We start from the raw sequence: 9,052 nt of genomic DNA, 5'->3' as shown, positions 1-9,052 counted from the left end.
ATATCGAGGAGAAAGGGGTATATTATTGCAAGGGAAACTTATAGTAGAATTTGTTCCGTGATATAGTATAATATATATTTTACAGTGGCGAGAGGATCGACGGACAGCAACAATGTTCCTGGCCGAGGATTGTTTCAACAAGCGGTCACGTTCCCTCGAAACGATTCCAAGAACAAACTGATCGCGATCGTTCTCCACCTGTTTTCGATGGTTTTCTCTTCCTCGATTTTTCTTCGTCTGGATCGGTTGGTTCGCCATTAAGGATCTCTTATCGCTGTAAACGGTTTCGAGGGAACGCAGCCGGCTCGATAATGATTGTTGTTGACGATTTCAAGCGCACCTCGACTCGTAACCGAGAATATTCGACGATCCACGGGTAGAAGAATCGACGAAAATATGTTCGATGAAACTGTTTTAAGCCACGTGTACACTTGAGAAAAAAAAGTTCAGAAAAGCACGATTATACTACGTGATTTAAAAAATAAAGAAGCGAAACGATCGTCGCACATCTCACCGATGTAAATTCGATTCCACGAAGAAATTTTTTTCTTCAAGTGTAGACGCGGCTTTAGTGCGCCGTGGACGCGTTCAAGCGTGCAATTTATGTGACAAATAAATGTTATGCGTTCAATTGCAGCTCTGGTAACAAAGAAAGAAATATATATCTGTGTTGTATTTAATGAAACGTCGTGCAGGTTGAAGCATCATTTTATTTATATATATATTTTTTCTTCATTTTAACCTGGCCACAGATTAACGATTTATTCGAGTTTACAATCAGGAAGATTCATTTCAGGCATTCTGCCGAGCTCTTTCGAAGACCATCGACGAACTTTCGCCGATCAACGACCAGTAAAACTGTAGTTTGACGAGATTTGCGCGGACCGGGGTTTAAACAAACACGAGCGAACATCGTCAAACATAAACAACACACGGCCGAATACTTTTCACAGACTATTCAAACAGTATTCTCGTCGACGAATCTTCTCATCGACGGGTGCGCAACTGACAAACATGGTTAGACACCGTCAGACACTGTCAAATATCGTCAAACTTGAATCTTCCGATCGACGGGCACTTGACTTTGAATTTTCTAATTGACGGGTACGCGACTGGCAAACATCTTCAAACACCGTCAAACATCATCAAACATCGTCAAACTTGAATAAAACAAGGAATACTATTTTTCATGGACTATTTGGACGGTATTATCATGGATGAATTTTCCGATCGACGAGAACTTGACTGACAAACATCGTCAAACACCACCAAACACCGTCAAATACTGTCAAACACAGTCAAACACCGTCAAACATCGTCGAACTTGAACGAAACGCGGACTAATATTTCATGCTGACGCCTTGAAGGGAGAAGAAACGAAGAAATAAGATGTATAGTTAGTTCGTACCTCTATAGACGCCTCATTCGCATTTGTTACTGATTTTCTGTGAAGAGATTACACTTTCTACAGCCATGTAGCCCTGCGTTCACATCATTTAGAGGGTGTTCGGATTAGAAGGAACCCTATTTAGGCGATATCTACACTTTTTCGACTGGTCTCGACGAACTCAGAGGTATTTTCCTTTGGACGATACCAGCTAATTTCTTTTCTTTTTTACTTTTTTTTTCGTTCAATTTTTTATTTGTTCCCGTTCGAATCTGAAACCTTGGCGACGTCGACCTGATGCACAACGTTAATTTTCGACTCTCGGAGGCTCATATTACGCTCGGGCACCAGAGATGTTAAATAGAATTGTCGCGATGGCTGAGGTACCGTCGACCTGGACGGTGAGAAAATCGGCGAAATTCTAGAGAATTTAAAGGCGATGCCGTTTTGGGGACTTTCGCTTCTCTCGAGGCGATTGGATCGCCGATGAACTTAGTGTTAGAAAGATTCATTTACGAATTTGAAAATTTTATTAAAATATGCTTCTTTGTAATTCTAATTTGCAAAAATTCGGTGAATATTACGGAATTTTTGAGGAAGAATTATTAAGGTGAAGAATTAGTATAATACAATTTCTATTGCAAAAATAATAGCCAATATTATGATAATTTTTTTTTAACAGATTAGTTGAGCATTATCTTTCACATTCGATATAATTAAAATTGACGATTTTCATTGCAAAAAATAAATGTGTCGGACCTGTTGAAAATCATGCAGTTGGAAAAAGTACTGACTGCGTCGTTTTTTTAGCTTCAACGTTCGCGTGACAATAAGTAGAAAATTCTTGGCCAATCGATACCAAGAAAAGCGAAATTCCGGTAAGTGGAACAGGTCAATAATTTTGCGTTCAGATCCGTGCACGTCGTTGCCTCATTTCCGTGAAGATCTTCGAGACGCGGGAAAACTAGTTGGAAAAATCCGACGATTCTTTTGCTAATTGGAGAATGTTTTACAACTTTTAATAACGATCGAAAAAGTGCATTGACTAAAGAGCAGTTTCAAGCAGAATTTAAATTGACCACGTTTACATTTGGAATACTTTTAACGAATCACTATTGTCGTATAATTTATATTATTTTATTATTATTATAAGAATTATATTATACTTTCATTATAATTAGAATTACATTATTTATTAATAGTTGTTTATAACAATATCGCTAAAAAATGGTACAAGGAACATTTAACACTTTCCAAATATTTTCTGTTTCTTCCTTTTCACTTATAGCACAATTAAGACGAAGGCAATGGGTACTTAAGAATTTAAATTAACGAAACACCATTCAGTATGTAGTTATGTAAATAATACTATTCGTATACAACAAAGAATTATTTGTATCAGTATTATAAATTATTTACTTAATTACAGAATGGTAGAAAAAATTCTTTAATTGTTTCCCATGTCTCCTCTTTTAACTATAGAAATTCTAATGTATTAATAACACTGTACAACAAATTGGTACTAAATTGCACTTAAATTTAACACAAAAAAGAATATTACATTAATGAATTTCTTATCGGTGGTACTTAGTGTGTACGATAAATAAATTATTAAAAAGTTAAGTAGCGAATTATACGAGGGAATGAAGGAAAGAGTTCATCGATTTTTAGCGTCAATTATCACGAACAAAAAAAAAAGAAGCATGGCGTCCAGTCCGACTACTTCAGTCCTCGCCAGGCGTTATAAACCTACTAGGCAAGCTGCCCTCTGTACATACAACAATATATTTAAAAAAAAATACCTATTATATATATATTATATTATATAAATATATAAATATATAAATATATAAATATATATATATATATATATTGAAGATATATGTTATTGAATCTGTAATGAAGTGCAATGTAAGCGTTACTTTATTGGTGTGAAAATTTCGGCCTCGCGTGATCGAACAAGCTGAAAGAAACGAACAAACAAAAGACAGCAACAAAGAAACAAACAAAGCCGGTAATTACGATCGATGGGGAAAAAATTGTACAATTCTGTATCGATCAGATCGGAGGAAAATAAAATTTGTGCTGTTAACGTGGAGGTCAGATTATCAACGGAAAACTCACGTGTCTAATCGTTTATTTCGAAATAAATGGACCATTCTTTCGTTCGAACCCTTATTGCATTTCCCTTCGTCGTTTCATTCATGATTTTGACATTTTTTTTATTGTCTTTATTATAATGTGCACAATTTACTGACATTTTTTGTCAGATTTTTCAGAAATTTTGGTCATTAATTATACCTGATTTTATATTGACACCATATGTAGAATATTATTATAGAATTTCATATTAAAATTATTTTATGTACGATATTCTAGGTTACATTGTTAAATATGCGCTTTGACAAAAATATAGAATAATGATACCAAAAAAATTTCTTCGTATAAATCATCATAGACATTTCATAAAACTTTGCAGTCTCACAATAAAAATATCGAGGAAATATTACAGTATTTCTACTGCAATAAAAACAAGTATTGAACTCAATTAAACCACCATAATTAGTTGATTGTTCGAAAGTACATATAATCAGTCGACTATGATAAAATGTATCCCATTGAATATTTTCAAAAAGCAAACGATCCTGGTCCTACCTTAACCCTTAACTGGTGAGCCGAGGTTTCAGACACCCCATGAATATTTTAAAAAATATTCCATTTTCATTTAATATGTACTTAAAGAGATACCTTTTTATTTCGATGTTATTTAATGTGAGAATTCGAAAAAACTAGTTGGGCAATAAGATTTCCATATCACCAGTTGTGTTAAATCTGATCCAAACCTAGCAAAGTCTTGGCCAACTATTGATCCAAAATTTACAAAAGAAAAAACAATTATCTGTAGAGAAATTCAGCAGTAACGAAGAAAATGATTAAACTCATTGTCGCGTTGAAACTAATCCACTAAACCCAGACGTAACAGGAAGCTGACCTTGACTTAACCACTTGTTGGTCCCGAACAAATTGAAAAATACTGGTCGTTTGCAACATTTAGCTCAATAAAGAAATTATAAAAGAAAAACTAACACCGTGCCAGTGCAATACATCCTCAATTAACCGTCAATTGTACCAAAAACGAAGCTAATATCGCGAATTATCGATTCCATATTTCGTCTATAGAAATGGCGGGAAATTCAAGGTAGGCCAGAGGGCGCGGGAATTTTAAATGGCGTCGATCTCCACCATCTTGGTTAATCAGATTTTTTACAAGGGGATGATTAGCTCCTGAATTACATGGTTGAACTAATTTTCACACCTCAATTTGTCTCTCGATGTCAAATTGACATAATAGCAAAACATTACTGTAATACCGAGATAAATATTTAAATTTTGCAAATTTACGTAGACTTGACAGAATAACATAATTTCTTAGGAGAAAAAAATGTGTCAAATTGACAGATGGGATAGATGGGAGGGTTAAAGGTGGGGGAGAGTAAACTGGGTTAGGCGAACTATTAAAAGACGCCCGACATTTGTACCCGTTTTAATATTTTTATTCCATCCAGCGTACGCCCGATAATCTCCGCCTGCGGGTCGAGCAATTTCGCCGTTGCTGACCGTTTCATGAAAAATCCTCTTTAAATGGGAAAGGTCAAAAGAATAAAAATCTACGGTGAATGATTTTAACGAATGAACCTCCTGTTTCGTTTTTATGCATTATTAAATTGAGATTAAGGGATTGATGGATGTCGATTCCAATTCTGGTTTCAGGAATGGGCAAATTCATTCTGCAGATAAAGAGTTTGGAACAATAAATAAAACATTGAAAAAGTACATCATTTTTAATTGATCGAATGTGAAAATTACAATTTTTATAACAAAATAGTAATTTCTTCTTGAATGAATGGATACTTGACAAACAATTGTTTAATCTCATTTAGGTACTACTTATTATTCGAAGAATAATTTTGCCCAACTTTGTCTGGTTTACTGGAAAAGTCAGTTACATTGTAGTCTTTTACTATTTTCCCTTTAAACATATAGACGAACATGGAGACTCGAGAGATCGACAAGGAAGTTCAAATGTTTAAAATATTGAAATATCGTTTAAAATTGTTTAATTGTTATTGTAAAAATATTGTGTAATTTTACGTTTGAACATAACGTTTTAGACATTTCAACTTTTTTGTCGATCCTTTGTTTCTTCATATTCTACTAAATAATGGTCTTTTAGCATTTTATGAAAATATTCTAATCGTTCTAACTCTTTTATAAACCATTCTACGTTCTAATATTCCATTAATTGTGTTAAAAATTTAATATGAATTTTCACGCTTGACAGATTCCACGGCCTCCCTCCCTCAATGGTGGGGATAACGCCTGGACAATAATCGTGTAGGACAAGCCTGACAATAATTGAAACGAGTCATATTTACGATTTCCAGAATGAAGTCTGTCATATTGTATTCCTTCTTACATCATTGAACAATTTCTCCAATCCTAGATTTTCTGAATTTAGGTAGAATAAATATTTAAAAGTCTGACAAATTTTGTTCAGTTCTATTTTCCATTTTACCAGAAAGGTTAGAAATTCTTCGTTTACCTATACCTCCAAGAAGTTGCTTTCTTTTTCGGTGCACGCCGTCAATCATATCTCGGTTTCCCTCGGTGCATTCTCCGCCTCCACTCGAGCATCAAAGAACAGATAAACGTCGTGTCTGAAGGGGCCTAATAGATATCGACACACACGACAAAATCCTTTTTCCATTCGCGGATCGCGATTCCTCACCGACGTGTCGGCCTGTCTTTTCTCGTTTTCTGGCAGCGGGAACCCAGACGCTCCCCTTAAAAGTAATCTAAAACGACTCCATTTTCCTTTTAGGTCAAACCACGATCCCACGGAGACCTAGATTCGAATGGAAAACTTCATTCGAGGACGACACTACCGCAATTTGTTTCTTTATTTCGTGTATGTTGCTTTCCAACTTTCGATCGTGTTTATTTTCGTTCCATTCTGTCAATTTTTTAGGTTATGTTGGAAAATAAACGACAGCTTGAACGTGATAAAGTTTCTACCGCAATTGCAAAACATGCTGAAATTCGTGAATAATTTGTATAGTGCGATAAAGGTCAAAATCGTAGAATTGGATTAGTTTAGCATAGTGCATGGAATTCTGGAGTCAATAATATTTGTTTCATTCGTATATGACCATTAGTTTATGAAATAATTCATGTTCAGTGCCGAGAAGCCTTCGAACACTCATCGAGCATTTACTGTATCATCAAAGACATGAAACGTAATTTTCTACGTAGACTTTGATCTTCAAAATGATTCGATGAATTATATTTCAAGAGCCCTACAAAGATTAGAGATAGCAACAAAAAGCGGAGATATCCATCGAGGATCGATTTTAATATTAAAATTATCACCTCAGCATCGACCCCAAGAGATAAAAATAAGAAATTCATCGAATTCCATGGATCTCTCGCGTTTCCACGGTACACTCCACACACGAGGTCACTGATTTATAAAAGACGCGTGAGACACAGGTACGGGGATCGTTTCAACTTAATTATTTCGTTCCGAATCCCCTCGTATGGACCCGTAAAATCCCATTTCCCCGAGGCGATTTCAATTGGCGCGGGAAACCAGCCGGAAGGGTGGAGGGAAACGTTACGATGGAGAGCGAAACCTAGGAGGCCGTGTTCGAAAAGATGGGGAGAGAAAAGAAGAAAGAAAAATAAAGAATAAAAGAAGAGAAGAAAATGGAATGAACTGACGAGACAGGTCGAGGGCTGAGAAGCAAATCCATGGAAAACGGTTGGAAATCAGACCGTGTGAAAAATTTAAGAGGCCTCCAGAAGAAAATAAACGCTTGATGGAGGGGTGGGGGGTGAAAGATAGGGGTGGGAAATCGCATTTTTCAGGTGGTTGCAAGAAGAAATTGAGACGAGGAAGGGAATGGGAGAAGAGGCAAATAGACAGGGACAAATCCAGTAAAACGGAAGCCATGTTCGCGGCGACGTTACTATAGAGTTTGTAGAATAATAATATTTATTTAAGAGATTTTACTTACAATTTGTAGGTTGGAGTTAAACGGTGGATTTTATGCTCTTATGAAGACTGTCATTTTCTGAAATTCGGTGTAGTAAACGAATAAGGTATAATGACGTACACTACCGTTCATAAATATTCGAGCAGTTATCGTGTAGTACGCAGTAAATTGGGACAGTTATCGAGTACTGTGCAATAAGGGCAGTACGAAATGGCTGGAAGCCTGAAATAAATATTGTTCAAGGGATATTGAAGCTAACTAAATTGTTGAAAATTTGAGTTTATAGTACACGACGGTCACCGGTGACCGACGCGACATAAATTTTATCGTTAATTTGTTTATATTGTTAAATAAATAAACAAATGAGACGAAATAGGGGTACATAAGGTGACGAGAAAATTCTAAAGGCAAAAGGTACAAGGTTTGATCCAGTTTTTTTCCCTAAAGGTAGGGGGGTGGGAGGTGAGACGTGGAAAAGCGAAAAGGGCGACGAATGGAGGGTTGCTGGTCGTCAGGGTTGTACGAGTAGGTTCACCAAAACCGCACGGGGGCCACTCGTTCCGCGGGGTCGAGTACGGTCGAGTCGACCGGGTCGACGGGAAAGTGTATCGCGACGTAGTCGCTTTTCACTCGTCGACGGAACACGGTAGGCGACCCCCGGCGTCAACCCCGTTTCCATCGCGGTGAAGAGTCGACCGCCCCCACTCCCTTGTCGCTTTTGTTCGCTCGACGTTGCTTGAAATATATCCTATTCTTTGAACGTCGGAATTCATTAATATTCGCCTGTTATACAGGGTTGGTTGAAGGTATGGGTACACTTCGATCTGTTTTGGGGGGGATGGGGGCATTGGGGGTTGAGAACGCTTAAACGGTTTTTCTACCCCTTACCCTCTTTATTCGTGAAAAACGCGGCGTTTCAGAAAGTTTTTCGTTTTTAGGGAAATATTGGCGATGGAGGTCCCTCTTCCTTTGTGAAAAGTAGGTCATCTTTATGAATTTATGTACCTTTTTTAAGGTTAGGATTAGAAACCACCTGCCTTGATGAAAAACCAGGCATTTGTATGAATGATTTTTTGGGGAAGTGTTGACATTGGGAATCCCCTTCCTTCAGGAAAACTTGGACATTTCTATAAGTTTTTCTGGTTGCAAAGGAAAGTATTGGTATTAAGAAATCTTCGTTTGCAATGAATAATTGAATTATATTTTAGTCGGAACAATTTCATTTTTGTTCCCCACTTCGATATTTAAATTTAAATCATTCAAAAGTCAAAGTAACTAACCTCACTTTTTGAATTTTTTCACATTTTTGTGCCAAAGCACGTCATCGGTTTTTAACATTTTATATGTTCATAATTTTCCGGAGTGGATCACTTTGGCAAATGAACGACTTGTAGTTGTCTACAGTTACTTATACATATAACTATGGCTACAGTATATCCTTTTTAACTATATTCAACAACACTAGAACTACCAACGATAAACGCATACTTTTTCAGTCGATCGATAAATATGGCAAACTTTTGAAAATTTACAAATTTACAAATTAACTAATTTCTTTAATGTCGTATCGTAATAAAAGTTACAAATGAAAATGGATTATTATAACATT

Source organism: Dufourea novaeangliae, unplaced genomic scaffold (assembly GCF_001272555.1).
Source record: "Dufourea novaeangliae isolate 0120121106 unplaced genomic scaffold, ASM127255v1 scaffold96, whole genome shotgun sequence".
Classification (NCBI taxonomy): domain Eukaryota; kingdom Metazoa; phylum Arthropoda; class Insecta; order Hymenoptera; family Halictidae; genus Dufourea; species Dufourea novaeangliae.
Note: the sequence above shows the minus strand (reverse complement) of the source record.